Source organism: Dama dama, chromosome 5, assembly GCF_033118175.1.
Source record: "Dama dama isolate Ldn47 chromosome 5, ASM3311817v1, whole genome shotgun sequence".
Taxonomy (NCBI): Eukaryota; Metazoa; Chordata; class Mammalia; order Artiodactyla; family Cervidae; genus Dama; species Dama dama.
Genome location: NC_083685.1, coordinates 100,106,014 through 100,124,067, shown reverse-complemented (window position 1 = coordinate 100,124,067; position 18,054 = coordinate 100,106,014). Strand labels below are relative to the sequence as shown.

The window sequence follows — 18,054 nt, the reverse complement described above, 5'->3', positions numbered from 1 at the left end:
ACAAATAGCATGGCGATGGTCTAATAAAACTTTACTTGTGAAGGCAGATGGCACCAGATGTGTGGCCTGAAGTGGTAGGTGGCTGACACTTGGGCTAGCCACCAACTGTACTAGTGGCTCACTTCCCTTGTGTGAACTTGGTGACCACAGTCTGCCTATTTCTCTGCACCCCTTCTGTGGTGGGTGTTGGAGACTCATCTTCCTGTGTGTCAGTGCAAGGATGGTTCAGGAAGGGCAAGCGAGGTAGACCAGATGGCCCTTAAGATTCCTCCTGGTGTCCACACGCCAAGTTTTAGGTTGGATGAAGACTAAGAAAAATCATTTCCTCAATGTGTCTGTTTATGGTCTGACCGTGGGTGGTGTTCCGACTGACCTGGGAAGGGTCCTCAAAGATAAAGGGGCACAGTGCCCACCCAGGGCTGGGGTCTTTGCAACCCATCTTTTGTATCTGTTGGTTGGGTGGTTTATATTGTATATGGCATATTGATTCATTCAACTCTTTGTTCTTCTCCGTAGCTGGACTTCATGGAGGTGTCTCATAATTATTTTTTGATTATCTGATAACTCCATGTGCAGCCTTGTGCATGACATTCTGGTTTCAGAGGAAAAAGACTTGGGAGCTCACAGAGTAGCAGAGAAAAAGAAAAATTAACAATCAAGAGTCCAATGTGCTAGGTGTGGGGATAGCAGGAAGCAGTCATGTGGAAGGAAGGACACGTTGGTTCCAGGGCTATCTCAGAGGAGGGTGGGGTGATACCGTGTCTCTTTCTGGGGCTGAATTCCAGAGCACAAAGAGCCTCTTGGAAGAAAGAACTCGCCTCTCAGGGGCCACCCAAAGACCACTGTGCCCTTCTCCTGCTTAGGGCCCCGGAGCGCTGCGGCTGAGGTCTGGGGAGCCCGTTTGTAGGAATGAAGAGCGGCCCATTCAAGGCAAAAACTTCCCCTCTTTGCTTCTTACAGCAGTTTTTGTTTATCTCATTATCTCCCAACCTGAAGAACAGGACCATCTGGTATGCGGGCATGTTAACAAGATCATAAATTAGGAGGAGAAATGAAGCCAGATTTCCATAATGGTCGCAAGACAGAAATCAACAGCGCTGGGAAGGAATTTGCCGGGAAGGTAGGGTGGGAGGAAGCCGAGTGAAAAACGCCTCAGCACATCCAGCCTGAATGAAAAACACAGATCCAGAGCCATTTAGGAGGAGTGTTTTTCAAAAAAGTGCTGGCGCAGCAGTCGCCCCTCCCCATTTTTCTCTCCCTCTTCTGTCTTCTGGGTCCGGCCTTAGGAATGGGGCCAGCTTGAACCCCCTCGCTCTCCTAGGTCGTTAGTACAATTACTGTAATAATTGTTTGAAGACTCCCCCTGCATCTCACCCAGTGCCCAAGGCCCCATGAGCTTGGACCAGCGCTCAGGCCACTAGTATTTCCATAGGCTCTGCCTCCTTCCAGGGACCCTGGCCAAGAGAGCGACAGTGATTAAGTGATAAGAGAGGATACTGCCCGTCCAGGACCCGGATGTTAAGAGTGCCCCGCTGCCTGTGCACAGAGCCTTGCCCGGTGTCACCATCAGACTGCTCTTGGCTTTTTGGCAGAAAGCCCCTCCCCTTTCCCTGAGTGCTTTAAAGAAGTGTGAGAGCCGACTTCCAAGATTTTGGATCGGGTTCCAGAATCACCGTGAGCAAGTCACATGAATCCTTTGGTTTCCCAGTGTCTATAAAATTTATATTTACATTATACTATAGTCTTTTAGGGGCTTCCCTGGTGGCTCAGATGGTAAAGAATCTGCCTGCAATGCAGGAGACCTGGGTTCGATCTCTGGGTCCAGAAGATCCCCTGGAGAAGGGAATGTGATCTATTAAGTGTTCAGTTGAGTTATGTCTAAAAAGATGTGACACCTTAATTGAAAAATACTTTATTGCTGAAAAATGTTCGTAGGCTTTGCACAGTGGCAGTATCGTAGCCAATGAGATTTATCCGAGGCGCGATTATTGCTAATTGAAAAATGTTCACCATCATTGGGGCCTTCATTGAGTTGTAATCTTTTTGCCATAATAACACCAAAGATCACTGATCACAACTCATCATAACAAGTATAGTAATAATGAAAAAGTTTGAAATATTGTGAGACTTAACAAAAAATTTCAAACTTTTGTTCCACGGATTACCCATCAGGGAGAATGGTTTCTCCTTTTCAAAAATTGAGAGCACACTTGATAGAATGAGGCTGAAGAAACCAAAAGCATGATCATTTTTAAGTTACCTGACGGAAGAGGAGGCTGATATTGTGAGGGCAAACTAACAAACTTCTGGGTTTTTCCCAATTGGGGAAGTAACATCATAATAGGTACACCTCATGAATGTGTTGATGTTAGGTAGCACAAGGCTATAATACCACCTGCAAATTTATCTCTACTCAGTTTCTTTTCTTAAAATTATTTTCATTTATTTATTTTGGCTGCACCGGGTCTTAGCTGCAGCATGCAGGGTCTTCAGTCTTCTTTGCAGCATGGAGACATTTTAGCTGTGGTGTGTAGAATCAAGTTCCCTGACCAGGGATCAGACTCAGGTCCCCACTTTGGAAGCGTGAAGCCTTAGCCACTGGACCACCAAGGAATCCCCTCTGCTCAGCTCCTTTTCAAGGGGCAGTTCACTGACAAATTTTTCACTCTCTGCCATGATTTTTCACCTACTCAAGCGTCTAAATCTTTAAACAAGTCAATTTTGATCATTTAATGTTTCCTATAAAATTGCCGTTTTTGTAAGTATCTTCTGTATCTATGATTTCTTCCCCTATCTTGGTCCTTATTTTGTGTCTTTATCTCTGTCTCTTTTAGCTCTTTCTCATCAATGGACACTTTCTTTGTATATTTTATTTGTATTTTGTTTCAGCCATAATTCTTGAATTGACGAATCCCTTCTGTTTGTAATCTATTCATTTCTGCTTTTATCAGTTAAACCCTGCAAGTTTCCAAGGATTATTTAATTGCATCTTTCTACATTCTGAGGTGAATGGGTAGTTTATTTATGTTCATTCATTTTTATTCAGTAAATTCACTGACCTTTTCTTTATAGCCCAATATATGTCACATGTTGTAAATGTCCCATGGTCACTAGAAAAGAAAATATTTTGACTTCTTTGTAGGTTAGTGATGTAAATATTTAATTATTGAATATTTATGCAGGTAACTATGGCTTTATTTATTCTTTGAATTCTAGATTTCTTAAGAAATGCTTCCCTTTATTGTTTCTGTCAGTTTTTTTTTTCAATTCTGTTTGGGCTTTAGATATTTTGATGTAATGTTGTTATGTACATGAAGATATAGGTCTATTAGATCTTCATTATGGATTATTTATTTCATGAGTAAAAAATGACTATCCTGTAAACGATTTATCTCTTGAATTCTATGCACCACTGCTTTTTTCCCCACATCATCTGGTATTTTTCTATCCAGCTCTTAACTTTAAAATTTTTGGAGTAATTATGCTTTAGGTGTAATTCTTGTAGGTAACACAAAACTAAGTTTTATTTATTGAACCATTTTGAAAGTCTGTATTTTAACATTGGAATTGAATCCATTCATCTTTTTTTATATACCTGACCCATTCTTATTTCTGCATTATTATTGTTATTATCATTTTGGTTTTTTGCTTTTTATGTTTCCTGGATGCTTATTTCATACCATTAGCTTTATGGGACCATGTTTCTAATCCTATAATGTTATTTTTAGTTCTACTGGTAGTTACTGGGGCTTCCCTGATAGCTCAGTTGGTAAAGAATCCACCTGCAATGCAGGAGACCCCAGTTCGATTCCTGGGTTGGGAGGATCCACTGGAGAAGGGATAGGCTACCCACTCCAGTATTCTTGGGCTTCCCTTGTGGTTCAGCTGGTAAAGAATCTGCCTACAATGTGGGAGTACTTTCAATTTTACAAATATTCTCAAACTTGTATTGTTTTATTTTATCAAAATCAATAATAAAACAGTACCTCATGACTTATGTACAAATAGGAGAAAAATATTATCACATATTTACATCTTTTCCTCTCTTCTTCCCAGATTGACTTGGTATGCTATCAAATTTTGGGCCCTGTTTAACATTGATAAATGATTATCCTTACATTCTGCTTTTTTTCCCCCTTCAGGAATATTTGCACTGTTTTGTAACTGTGCTGTCAATCATTTTCCAGGCCTGTTTAAATGATCTCTGTGGTCAGCACCAGAGCCATGGTCTTCTCTTGTGAACCCTTGACTCAGCTTCTGGTTGTTAGGTATACATCTTGGTGCACTTCTTTTAAGGATAAAATTGCACGGTATACTTTTGGAATCTTTGCATCTCTGAGAAAGCCATGGTATTGCTTTGAAGAGGAAACACCACCCTGGATGGTAGGTGTGCTCTTGGTCTTGGATCAAAACCTTTCCTTCTCTATGCAGCATCCAGCCCTGTCTTCCTTGCCTCCCACCTGCCTCTATCTTTCCTCTTTCTTGCTCTCTCTCTCTCTCTTTTGCTTTTCAGCTGCTTTCTTCTGGAGTTTACATCATTCTATGATATAGCAGTCTCTGCAGCAAATCGAACTAGTGCTCCTTTGTAGATAGCTTTGTTCTTTAAATCCCTTGCTTGGACATTTGTCAAGTTCTTTATGCTTGAAATGAAAGAAGCATCATCAATGTTTGTCTATGCGTTGGATTATTTTCAATTCATTGGACCTGGAGAGTTCACTCCATCTACCCATTCTAGTGTTTCTAAATTCAGGAACTATTCCTTCTATTCTGTGCTATTTTATCCTCTGTTTCCTTTAAAAAAAAAATTTGAATTTCTCTTCTTTAAGAATTTCCTTTATCTCAATGTTGGGTTTTACTCTCTAAGGTCCAACTCCCAGGCCTTCCCTCTGCCCACTTCCTTCTCTTCCTCCTTTTTTCTTTAATATCTGGGGGACATCCCTTGACCTTCACTATCTCTGTTGTTTGGTATTTTTTTGTTATTTGCTTGTTTTAGTCACACTGCACAACATGTGGGATCTTAGTTTCCCAACCAGGGACTGAACCCACATCCCCTGCCTTAGAAGTCAGGAGTCAGGAGTCTTAACCACTGAAGCACCAGGCAAGTCCCCTGTTGATGTTTTTTTATGGAATCTGTTTTTCTCCCTGCCATCTCCAAAGACATCATTTGCTTTCAAGTGTTTTCCCCTTTCCCACCTTGCCCTTAGAAACACCTTCAGGCCATCATCCTATTCCTCTTGCTTTATCTCTTATTTTATCAAATGTGTGGCCTCTTCTATTTCCATGAAATTAGATGCCATCTGATATTTACATATGTTTCTAAATATTTTAAAATAACTTTTCTAATTCTTGAATACTATGTTTATCTTTTCACAACTTCTTGCGTGTGTGCTCAGTTGTGTCTGACGCTTTGTGACCCCATGGACTGTAGCTCACCAGGCTTCTCTGTCCATGGGATTCTCCAGGCAAGAATACTGGAGTGGATAGCCATTCCCTTCTCCAGGGGATCTTCCTGACCCAGGGATCAAACCCAGGTCTCCTGCACTGCAGGCAGATTCTTTACGGCTGAGCCACCTGGGAAGCCCTATCTTTTCACACTTATCAGGGCAAATGAAAGTCTTCTCCACCCTCCACCACTCGTTCCCTGAAGGACAAGTCATGACTTTGGTGCTGACCCAATAGAGTCACGGTCTCCCTCGTGTCTGCCCTGTTATTCATTTTAATCCTGTTTCACCTGCTCTCAGGGGAGAACGAGGAGAGAAGATCCCTCTGGAAGGCTGGATCCTAGCTGCTCCCTAGGACCGTGTCTCCTAATCCTGGTGAAAGAGAACCCAAATGGAAGGAGGGTGGGAGTGACCTTGGAGTCACGTTAAGGGAACACTCAGAGAAGGGTGGGGAGTGTCGCGGTTTTGTGCATGTGCCCCTGGGGACTGAGCTCTGTAAGAAGCCCTCCCTACAGACCTCCTGGGACCCCCTCACACTAAGTGGTTGAAATCGGCCATGAAATGAGGAAAACAGAAAAGGTGCTCTGAGGTGGTCCAGCACCATGAACAGAGGCTTCAGGTAGGCAGCACCTTGACCATCCAGGATGGGGGAAGCCAGAGCTGGAAGGACTGGCTATGGAGGTCAGACAGGAACCCCAAGAGGAGAGACCTGCTTCCCCATGATGCAGTTCAGTCTAGATCAGCAGCTCTGCTGGGCACCAGAGGAGGGGGAGGAGGAGAAGGAGGAGGAGGGCAGGGGCTGGAGGTACAGGTCCAGGAGGGTGGAGATGCTGAGGACCCTCCTTTGGAGCCCATATGATCCAGGGAACCAAAGATGGTGGCCCACGGTCATCGCCTGCTGTTTTCTTCCTTCTTAGGGGCTATATTGGGGCTTCCCAGGTGGCTCAGTGATAAAGCATCCTCATGCCAATGCAGGAGACGTGGGTTCAATCCCTGGGTTGGGAAGATCCCCTGCAGGAGGGAATGGCAAGCCACTCCAGTATTCTTGCCTGAAGAATCCCATGGACAAAGGAGCCTGGAGAGCTACAGTCCATAGGGTCACAAAGAGTCAGACAAGACTGAGAGACTAAACAGCAGCAACAACAAGGGGCCATATTAACTTAACTTCTCACTGGGGCTCTAACAAATAACCACAAACCCTGACGTCTGAAATGGGTCTTGCTGGGCTGACACTGGGGTGTCACGGGGCTTTGTTCCTTCTGAGGTTCCGGGGGAGAATCCGTTCTCTTGCCCTGGAAGCCGCTTGCATTCTTGGCTCATGGTCCCTTCCTCCGTCTTCCAACCTAGCCATGCAGTATCTTCTAGCCTCTTCCTCTGACACGCACTCTCCTGCCTCCTTATATGAGGACCCTTGTGAGCACATTAAACCCACCCAGATAATCCAGGGTTGTCTTCCAGTCCTAAATCCCCTTTGGTATGTAAACACCATATGCTAGGTTTCAGGGCTTGGGATGTGGGCATCTTTGGGGCCATCATTCTGCCTGTGCTGAAAGCTTCCTTCTCTCTGGACCCCAAGAGTCATCTTCAGAGGAAATGGTAGAAGCCATGATGTCTCAGGCAGGACAGGGTGCAGGCTGGGGCCTCTTCAGGGACAACCTTCCCCAGTCAGGTGGGTTTGGAAGGGAGGGTAATACTGGCCTGATGAAGGTGAACCAGGATTTGGTGGGGGACAGCAGCAGGAGGTGTTCTCCCCAGATTCAGCCCCTGATTCTGGGAGGGCTGGCTGCCCCCGGTCAAATGCATTCTCAGCCCTACAACGAATGCAAAGCTAAGGGTGGAACCCACCCCTCCACCCCACCCTGGGCTGCCTGGCCCTTGTTGGTTCTGATCGCATTGGGCCAGTACAGAAAAGTGAGGTCTCCCATGGTGAGCTCAGGGAGGCCCCAAGCCCTTCCCAAGACACCCACCTGCACTGGCCGAGCCTGGGGGTGGGGGCCTTGGGCAGTCTGTGGCTGCAGCTCCTGGCACCACGCCAGGCTTCCAGCTTCCCCTTTTGGGAATCGGGCTTGGCCTGGCCAGTGCGCTGACCAATCCAGGCACTGTCTTGGTATTCCTCCCTCTGGGAATGACCTTGGCGTAACAGGGCTCCCCCTCTCCTAAGGTGAGTTTCAGATGGAAATGGGCCTCCAGCCCTCCTGAGTTCTCACTGTCCTAACAGAAATCAGGCACAGTAACCCACTTTCTCGCAAGCCTTTGCATGCGGGCTACACCCTGGAGGATGCCTCTGGTGGGTCGCATCCCATCCCTGTCTAATGAAATCTGGGCCTTTCTGTGTGCAGCCTGTCCCTTTGCAAGCCAGTTATGGTGCCCGAAGTCGAAAGGAGTTCAGCTGCACGTGAACCACAGACAGAGAATCCCTGCACCCCTGTAAACAGCATGTCAGGTAAGCGAGGAGCATGAGAGAACAGGTGTCAAGGCGAGAGCTGCCCTGGGAGCGGGGTGGAAGCAGGAAGCCCCGGAGGTGAGTGGACCGTGAGTGGAAGCCGGGGGAGCAGAGGGAAGCTGTGATGGATAAACTCATCTCCCCCAAGATGTTGAACTGGGAAAATTAAAAATATAAATTAAATAGTGCATCTGTTCTCTGAGGTCCCCCCCAGCTTTAAAATTTTATGCTTCCATAAGCTTTGGGGGAAAAGAATAAACCAACCACTAATAGCAAGGAGATTTTGAAAGCTTTAAAGGTTTTAGATGCCGTTTGGATCAGGAGCAAGGATGCTGGCTGCACACACACTGGAGGTCTGAGGGGAGAGACGGGGCTTGACTCTCCATTCTCTGCAGGGAGGCTTAAGCAGAGCAAGGCTCACTTTCAGGCACTCACATGGCATCTATTCTGCTGAACAAAGCCCTTGGAACACGGATACTCTTTTCCTCGTCTACCAACAGAGGCTGCAAGAAGAGGCACTCTAATCCACAAAGTAGTTCCCACTCCCCGAAGAAGTACATGTTGGTTAAGACAGGGTGCAAAGGCATCCCTTGTTACAAGTCCTGACGCGGGCTGGACGGAGGCTCTGAACTATGTTACATCTGCCCATGAGGATCCTGGGGAAATGCCCCCTCCTGCCCCACCTTCCTCCACTTCCCTTGCACCAGTATTCTTGCCTGGAAAATCCCATGGACTGAGGAGCCTGGTGGGCTATAGTCCATGGGATCTCAAAAGAGTCAGACATGACTTAACGGCTGAACAACAACAAATACATACTCATTGAATGAATGAATGAAATTAGGAGGGAAATAAATCTTCCTACCCACGGTGGTGGTTTAGTCGCTAAATTGTGTCCAACTCTTGCGACCCCATAGACGGTAGCCCACCAGGTTCCTCTGTCCATGGGATTCTTCCAGGCAAGAATACTGGATTGGGTTGCCATTTCCTTCTCCAGGGGATCTTCCCGACCCAGGAATCGACAGCAGGTCTCCTGCATTGCAGGCAGATTCTTTACCAGCTAAACTCTGAGGAAAGCCTACCCATAGGAACTCACTTTGACTGGCTTGCACATGTATCTTGGTAATGTTCCCCAGGAAACCACTGAAATTAGCCAAAGAGATAGTCCATGTTGAAGAAAAACCTGTAGATTTTCCAAGTTCTGGGGTTTCCTTATGGCTGCTAAGAGGGAAGACCCAGAGACTAGGCCTCTGTTTAGAAGGCATTTTGTGATATCCAGGTCATCCTAAAAGAAATCAGTCCTGGTTGTTCATTGGAGGGACTGATGTTGAAGCTGAAACTCCAATACTTTGGCCACCTGATGCGAAGAGCTGACTCATTGGAAAAGACCCTGATGCTGGGAGGGGTTGGGTGGAGGAGCAGAAAGGGACGACAGAGGATGAGATGGTTGGATAACATCACCAACTCAATGGACATGAGTTTGGGTAAACTCCAGGAGTTGGTGATGAACAGGGAGGCCTGGCATGCTGCGGTTCATGGGGTCGCAAAGAGTCAGACACAACTGAGCGACTGAACTGAACTGACTGAATATACAGGAAATGAATAAAAGTAAGTCTACAAGGGAGCGATGGGGATGAAGAGCTGAACCTGCATCAATGCATCATAAATGAGCAGATGGAAAAAGCACAGACAGGTTGCAGGAGGCCAGCTCAGGGGAAGCGTGGGCCGGGAGAAGATCTCTGTGGAGGGTGGTGTTCAATGAATTTCTAGGATCCACAATGTCTGACATCAGCTTAGAAATTGCTTCCTGCTCTCCACTTTTATTTTACCCTCTTAACCTCACATTTTTTCAGAACAAGTGCTTATAAAACCTCTCATGTAAGAGGATGCTTTTGCAAATGAACCGAAAAGAAGGATGGGGTCTGGGGTACATGGTCTAGAGAAAGAGGATGTCTGATGGAGGAGAGAAGGGTGATTATGGACAGACACATGAACGTGTAAACTGTAGTGTGACTCAGGAATGCATGGGGGGTGGGGGTGCAAGCACAGCCACCAGCAGACTGAAGAGTGGCTCCCAAAACCTGTGAAAAAGTCACCTTGCATAACAAAAAGGGACTTTGCAAATGTGACTAGGTTAAGGATCTTTTTTTTTTTAATTGAAGTATAGTTGACTTTCAATGTTATATTAGTTGCAGATGTACAACATAGTGATTCAATATTTTTACGGATTATACTCCATATAAATTTATTATTTAATTTTGACTATATTCCCTGTACTTAACATCACATCCTTGTATCTTATTTATTTTATATCTAGTAATTTGTACCACTTAATACCGTATTTTTCCACAGAGAGCTAGGAAAAGCTCACTCTTCAGAAAAGGGGTCAGATGAGTGTATGGGGGAGGGGTACTAAGTTCTGATCACCTGAACATTTTGGTTCAGTAATAGGCAGTTCAAGGAGGGGAGGGGTATTCCACCCCCATGGGACTCTGAGCTTTCTGGCTCCTTTTCCAGGAGACACAACACATTAATGTCAAGGAAGTGAGCATGTGATAGTGGTTGGGGGTAGTGGGGGTTACATGCCAAGGAAAGCTGTGACCAGGGAGAGGGGGCTGGTTTTACCTTGTTTCATAGGACTTGAAAATCACTCAGGCAAGATGGAAAATGCCATCTCTCCACCATGCGTGCATGCTAAGTCACTTCAGGTCTGTTCTACTATGTACAACCCTATGAACTGTAGCCCATCAGGTTGCCCTGTCCATGGGATTTCCCAGGCAAGAATACTGGAGTGGTTGCCATGCCCTCTTCCAGGAGATCTTCCTGACCCAGAGATCGAACCCTCTCTTTTGTCTCCTGGACTGTCAGGTGCATTCTTTACCACTAGCGCCACCTGGGAAGCCTGCCATCTCTCCTCTCTAACACCCTAAATCTATGAGAAGCAGGTTCTCCTTTGAGCAATGGGTCTAGGGCCCAGGTGGTCAGGGGACTGAACTAATCATGATGTTGACAATGAGTTCATACCAACAGGAAGAAAACTCCACCAGATCAACTGATCACATGGCTTAGGGTGCCTTGTAAATTTAAACAAAATCTTCTGAACCATCTTTAATGCAGCAGCTCTTTCCCAAATGCCTTACAGGTAGGTCCTTGGCATGTATTTACCAAACATAGAAGCAAAAGATTTCTTGCATAATATCACACTCAAGATCTGTGAGGATTATGACCTAAATGTCCATCTACAAGAGGCTGGATAAATAAATGTTGGCATATTTATACTGTGAAGTACCACGTAGCCAGGAAAACAAGGACATATTTGAGCTGAATGAGCTGACCAAGGACATTCTCCATGACATACCCTCCCATGACACATTCCAGACCAACATAGATAGCATGCTTTCGCTTTCATATGAAAATGTGTGTATAGACACACCTAGATAAGTGGTAAATCATGGCAAAACATCACAAAAAATTCTCTTGGAGGCATTTTAAGTAATAGAGGGTGGGATTGGAGGAGAAGGGACTGCAATTTCCACTTTGTCTTTTAATCATTATAAAGGGTGCAATGTGAGCAACTTTTATTTTCTTCTTGTTCTTCTGTATTTTTTAAAAACAAAAACCCTTTAAAAGATTCCTGAAGGGTTTTCACTATTTAAAGGAGTCATTTCGTAAAGTGAAGAAAAATAGCAGCTATTATTTGCTGAGAGCTTGCTGTCTGCCAAGCCCTGTGTCAAGAGCTTTACGACATTATCTCATTGATCTGGTCCCCTTTGGAAGTAGATACCTTATTATCTCCACTTTGTGGATGCAGAGACAGGCTCCTACAGGTGACAAGACTTGTTGGAGGTCCCACCTCAACAAGTGGTAGAGACAGCATTTCATCTGTAGTGTGGTGGCCATAGCACACCCCAGTCCCCCTGCTACCCAGGGCACGTTGCTCTCTTGACTACTCCTTTCAACAGCCTCCTAGCTGATGGCTCTGCTCCCGGTCTTCCTCCCTGAAATTCAGTTTCCTTAGAGCTGCCAAACCAATCTTTTAAAAATCATGAATTGGACTTCCCTGGTAGTTCAGTAGTTAAGACTCTGAACTTCCACTGCAGGGGGCATGGTTTCCATCCCTGGTCGGAGAAGATCCCACATGCTGCCTGGTGCTGCCAATAAAAAAATTGAAAAAAATTTAAAAAGAGCATTAATTTAGAGAACTCCTTGGTGGTCCAGTAGTTAGGACTCCACGCTTTCACTGCCAACAGCATGGGTTCAATCCCTGCTTGGGGAACTAAGATCCTATAAATCACACAGTATGACTAAAAACACAAAACAAAACAAAAAAGCCTTCCCCACCAACCCCATTAATGTAATCACGATGCCCCTGCTTCCAATCCTCCCACTGCCCATGGAATGAAATTTCAGTTCCCTGATGCTCCCCAGAGTTCAGTTCCTAGAATAAGTGATGCTCTTCCCACACTGGGGGAAGAGCTCCATCCATGCAGAAAGCACTGACTCTGCCTTGCAGGCTGCCTTCCTCTCAGCTTTCCCATCTCCATTTAATTTGGCCCCTCGGAAAGGCCAACCTGATCTCTCCAAATAGGCCCACCTTATTATTCTCCTCCACACACCTCTGTTGATTTCTGTCACTGCAGTTACACAATGTGTAATTAACTAAACTAATTATTTTGTTTACTTATCATCTTTCTCCCTCTACTAAACAAGGGCACGACCCATGTTTCTCATGTTTTTTTGTTGTGTCCCCAGCACCTTGCACACAATGCCTGCATCTAGCAGGTGTTCAACAAATTCAGTGTCAAGTGAATGAGCTGCCTCTGAAAATGACATAGGGTGTTGTGGCTGACAAAACACTGTCAGCCGTATTTATTATCTCCGGAAGGAGGGACGTCAGAGGAAGCTCTCGTGGAGGCTACAGAGACGATGCTGCTGATAACATCTCCCATCGGCAGCCAAATAGCTCTCCATCCTGGGTCCAGTTGTGGGTAGTTTCATTGGTTGTCTGGTCCACTCCCAGAGGCTACTTGGTAGACAGCTGGGTTAAGATGAGGATCATCTGTGATCCTCAAACACCTCTTGGCCCACCCTGGGGACAAACCCTTCCTGGTGGCGTCCTCAGCCAGCATGCATTCTTAGCTAGCACGCTTCCTCACTGGATAAGCCATTCTTCCTCCAGGGCATGCTTTGCAGAACATAGAGCACAGAGTTTTAACCACTGGACCACCAAGGAAGTCCCCTTATTTTCTGTATACTGGATACAGCTGGGGCCATGCTGACCTGTGTTTGCGAATTCTTAGTAATAGTGAATGACTCGCCTGTGGACACATATTTCCTGTGCAAACTAACCAATTCAGAGTCCTTATCCCCCTCCCTCATCTCCTCCATAGTATCTTATAGTCTGGACCACTACCCATCTGCCTTAATCACTGGATAGACAGCTAAGGACAACCCCTGTGCCTCAGAGCCTACTGAAATTATTCAAACTATTTAAATTATTCAAACCCGTTTGCCTTGCCTTGCCTGCAGAAATTACATGCTTCCCCATCATTCTGCCTCCCTCCTGACCGACCCTGGTGCTTCTCCTTGTGACCTTTTTTGGCTTCTTATTCTAATGGTCTGAAAATATCAAAACTTCCTCCTTCATGACAGCCATTTCCATATCTCTGTGTCTTACTATGTTGTTGTTCTTTTAGTTGCTAAGTCATGTCTGACTTTTTGCAACCCCTGTAGACTGTAACCCGCCAAGCTTCTCTGTCCATGTGATTTTCCAGGCAAGAATACTGGAGTGGGTTGCCATTTCCTCCTCCAGAAGGTGTCTTACTATACCTTACTATAAAACCAATCCTAAGCAAACATTAAAATGAGAGTGTTTTCTATTGAACTGTATATCCAAAGATGCTTTTTATATCTATTGTCAGTGTTTTTATTTTTAACAGATTCAGTTATTTTTAACAGCTGCAATACACACTCTGTGTATACTAACAGTTCCTGATGAAGACAGAAACCATGAGATATTCATTCACAAATTAATTGATAAAACTGATGCTAAAAACAAACAATGCCTCTGTGTTGAGAGCATATTCCTTATCCCAGCCAGTGTCCATTGATTTTGACTGTCAGTCACTAACTGATTGAGACATAGTCAGAGGTTTGTCACCTCTCTGCAGACTCTCCCATGCCCCGGAGCCAGAAGCAGGACCCTCATCAAGGGGTGGGCTTTGCTCCATCAGAGATTAGGTATCCGGGATTCTCTCTGGACCCTCTTCCCCTTACATCCTGTCCAGTGGATTATCCGAGTCCTGCAATGGCTCAGAAGGAAGTATAAAAGCTCATCACTCTCTCTCTTTTTTCAGGCCCAGATGCAAACATTGTTGGGTTTCTCTGCTAGACTTGGTTCCATCATTTTTACCAAGAAAATCAGAGTATAAGGCTGCTTCTTGGAGGCCATCATGGCGTCTAACTGTGCCGACTGCCGGGCAGTGGAAAAGTCCTTCCTATGTCTGGACGAACCCCCCATATGGCCCGCCGTGCCCTTCTCTTCTGTTCTGGCCTCATCCTGCTGGGTGTCTCCATCCTTCTTATAGACAGTTTCCACCGACTTGCTCATTGTTATTTGTTTTCCTTCACAATATATCAAACAGATGGCTTCATCCTTTCCTCACAGGTCCTATTTTCTGGCCTTTAATCATGTTTGTGGCTTAATGTGGACCGATCTGCCGGGCAGCCATTTGTCTGAGACCTCTGTGGCCAAGGCCGTTCACAGTCCCTCCTGAGCGTGTCTGGGTTCTGGGGTTGGATGGGCAATCGCTCTTATCGGCGGGCTGGATATTAAACAGCTGGGAGTCTTTGCAGCCATTTCAGGGATTTGCCCATAAAACCAGGAAGCAATTTCAGGGACGAGAAGCAATTGCTTCAAAGACTCCATTCAGGCCCCTCAAAGTAATGATGGCAGGAAGGAGCTGGGCTCGTGTTTTCAACTCTTCTACCGTTCCTGTTATTGGGTTGGCCAAAAAGTTCACTGGAGTTTTTCTGTAAGATCGTGCAGAAAAACTCGAACAAACTTCTTGGCCAACTCAGTGTTTTCCACTCACATCACCAGCTTGCTTGACTGGGGCTCCTGAGTGTGAACCTCACCACAATGCCTTCTTCCTCCTCCAGACTCTGAATAGCATGTGAAAGATAACACACAGTTCTGAGTCCAGGCAGAAAAGGGTCTTCATTTTTCATTCACTGGATATTCTTCAAGCATTTCTCATGTGCCAGGCATTGTGTTCCTCATTGCAAAGTGAAGATGAAAGATGAATAAGATCCAGCTGCCGCCCGCCTGCCCCATCGACACGGGTCTGGTAGACAGATACTAGCAAATAACTCTTTACTAGCCAGGGCAGGCAGTGAGAAACAAGATAATGGGGCGGGTTATTAAGATTCAGGAGGCAGTGCGCTGGAGTATACGGGTCTTCCCGCGTGGGAGGGGAAGGCCTCATGATGGGTGGAGCTTTTGCAGTTGGTCTTCTATTCACAGCATCTTTCACATAAGACTCCATTCAGTTTTAATGTCAACCCAGTGATGCAGGCATTTGTCAAGTGGGTCACCAGGGTTCAGGGCAGTTGGGTGACCAACCAAAGGCCACCCCGAGGGAAGGCCAGGGCTCCTCCGGGAGCCTGTCTAAGTCTGGGGGCATCCCTGTGCCATCTTGCCCCTCAGGGGACTCAGCAGGCCAGGCAAGGGCACTGCACCTGGGGCTGGTTGTCCAGTGGATGCCCAGTTGGTACAAGGGCACAAGGTGGTTTTAGCCCTAAACAAGAGGGCCTGGTCCAGCCTATGATTTTGCAGAGGCGACTCCTCATCCCGGCCATCAGGACTGTCTGCGTCTGTGGTGCATCTCCCCTGGGACTGCAGATCCTCCCAGCACACGGCCTCATCTGTCCTCAATAGCTCATGGTCGACCACGATCAGCAGGGCAGCCACAGAAACATCTGCTGTTCCCTCTGTGCCTGCTTCAGAGCTCACACTTGGCTTCCTTGACCTTCACTATTCCCTGGCACTAAACCCTGAGGAGGGAGAAGGATGGGCAGCTGATGAGGGTGGTGCCCACTGACTAGCCCCGCAAAGCAGGCGTCCTTTCCTCATTTTATCCACGCAACATCACAACAGGCAGCCAGTCTCTCCATCTTATGGAGGAGAAAAGGGAAGCCCGAGAGAGTTCTTTGATTACTCAAGAGATACTCATTTGACTTAAGAAAGATAAGCCTTGTCAAGAATCCATGATACATCTTACTTAACACATGGTACGTGCTCAATGAGTGCTAGTTGTTTTGTTGACGATGTAACTTTGGTGAAGCATCAGTATCTCCTCTATTAGTATCTCCTCTATCGCTACAGACATCATTGGAAAGCTAGAGTCTCTTCGTGGAGAAACTAGTCTCATGAAATTCATGGAAAGCTTCTATTAATATTCTACAAGGGGGGTGGTGCTTAACCTGAGTTGTAACTGTGGTCTCTGTGAGTGGGAGCATCATTCAGAAAAGTGGAGTGTGATTCTGGGAGGGGTGGAGGCGGGTTAAGGCATAAAAGATTGATGGTTTGGGATTAATGCCCATGGCGGAGAGAGGACTGACAGGGACAGTGCTAGGGGCTGAAGCCACAGCCCAAGGAAGGCCGCATGCATTAGAATGACCACTTGTTGATAGGGGAGAAGACAGGACCCTGTGGAGTTTTCCTGGCATAATAAATATTCAGCCAGTCACCATGAATATTCAGTGGGGCAGAGATTTGCAGGAGTAGATCCTTGAGGGAGCTCAAACTGACAGAGGGACGGACTTCTGTTAAGAATCTCCCAATATCGGGGGAGCGTATGCCAACAGCAGAAGATTGGATGGGCTCATGGGTGGAGGCAAAGAGCTAGAAGCTTCAACGAAGAGAGGTAGGTGAGTACAGCTGACAGGAGCTGAAGGTCTGCAGGAATGGCTTGAAAAGCTTCGATCAGTTGGATGGCCAGGCCACACAGTGGAATCACGGGTCTTATTATTTTCATTTGTGTGCAGCTCTCTACCATCTCTAGGGGATATTTTCCTGCTGGGCAGGTTCTTATAAAGTCACAGGAACATAGCTCTAAAGACAAAGTTAAAGACAGATGTTGGCTCCCATGGTCTTTAACCATGTACGTGTGCAGAGGGGATGGCGGGCCCAAGGTGGGGACCCAGGGGGCAGGCCCCTACCTGCCTCCCAAAGGACATCCTCAAGGTTATTCCCGTGACTTACTGGCTTTGAGAACAATTTCCTCCGAGGACACGGCTCTGCAGCTACCAAATGGAATTTGTGAGAAACAGCTCTGGCCTCCGCATGTATCATCTGACAGTGGTGGATGCCGGGACCAGAGGAGGGAAGACTCTGGTTTCAGTGACAGAACCCAGGCTGAGACACAGCTCTGCTCACTCCCAGTCCAGTTTCTGCTCTTTTCCGTCTGCAAAGGAGGGTGTTCTTGGAGCCGCTGCCAGCTCACTTGGTGCCTTTGGGTGAATTAGGAACAGGGGGGCACCCCTGGGTTGTCACCGCCCCAGGGAGCAAAAAAAAAAAAAAAAACCTGTCTTCCAGATGCTTCTGTGTTGAGCACAGCCTGCAGGACTCTGTATGATGAGATACTAGAAGTGGGTCTGGTGGGGGGCCGGGGGCTATTGACTTAGCCTCTGTCCTTTGGTCTTCCATCTCCCACTCACTCACTTTTTAAAAATGTGCACTTCCATCTTTTCAATGTCATATGGAACAAACGCTACCAAAGGACTCTTTAGTGAATGTAGTTAGTTTTGCTCACTGTTTACTATTGATTAAGTGTATTAAATGTCCCAGAAAAAAACCTACAGTTAGTAAATGCCTCCTGCATGCACAGTAACACCTTCCTGACTCATCTGGTACAAAACTCCACTGGAAAGGTAAAGAGATGGGTTTATATTGATGAAGGGTTTTTCCAACTATGACAACTTTAAACCAAGATGAAGGTATGTGACTGGTAGGAATTGTGGTACTCAGATGATGTGACTGAGGGGATAGATGTTTTTAAGATAACATGGACCCCACTCTCTGGATTTCTGCTGTCAGACTGTAATCCTTCATGCTTGGTAGGAGAAAGTGGGGTTAGCTCTGAACAGCAGTGATTTAGAGAATAGCTTCAA

At 46.1% G+C, this 18,054-nt stretch overlaps 1 protein-coding gene and 1 pseudogene across 3 annotated transcripts in view; one reads left to right on the top strand and one right to left on the bottom strand.

Moving 5' to 3' along the window:
* SHISA6 (shisa family member 6) overlaps window positions 1–18,054 on the bottom strand; it is a 251,811-nt gene that overhangs the window by 57,488 nt on the left and 176,269 nt on the right. The gene's annotated exons all lie outside the window — the stretch shown is intronic.
* Window positions 1,935–2,112, top strand: LOC133058010 (U4 spliceosomal RNA; annotated as a pseudogene).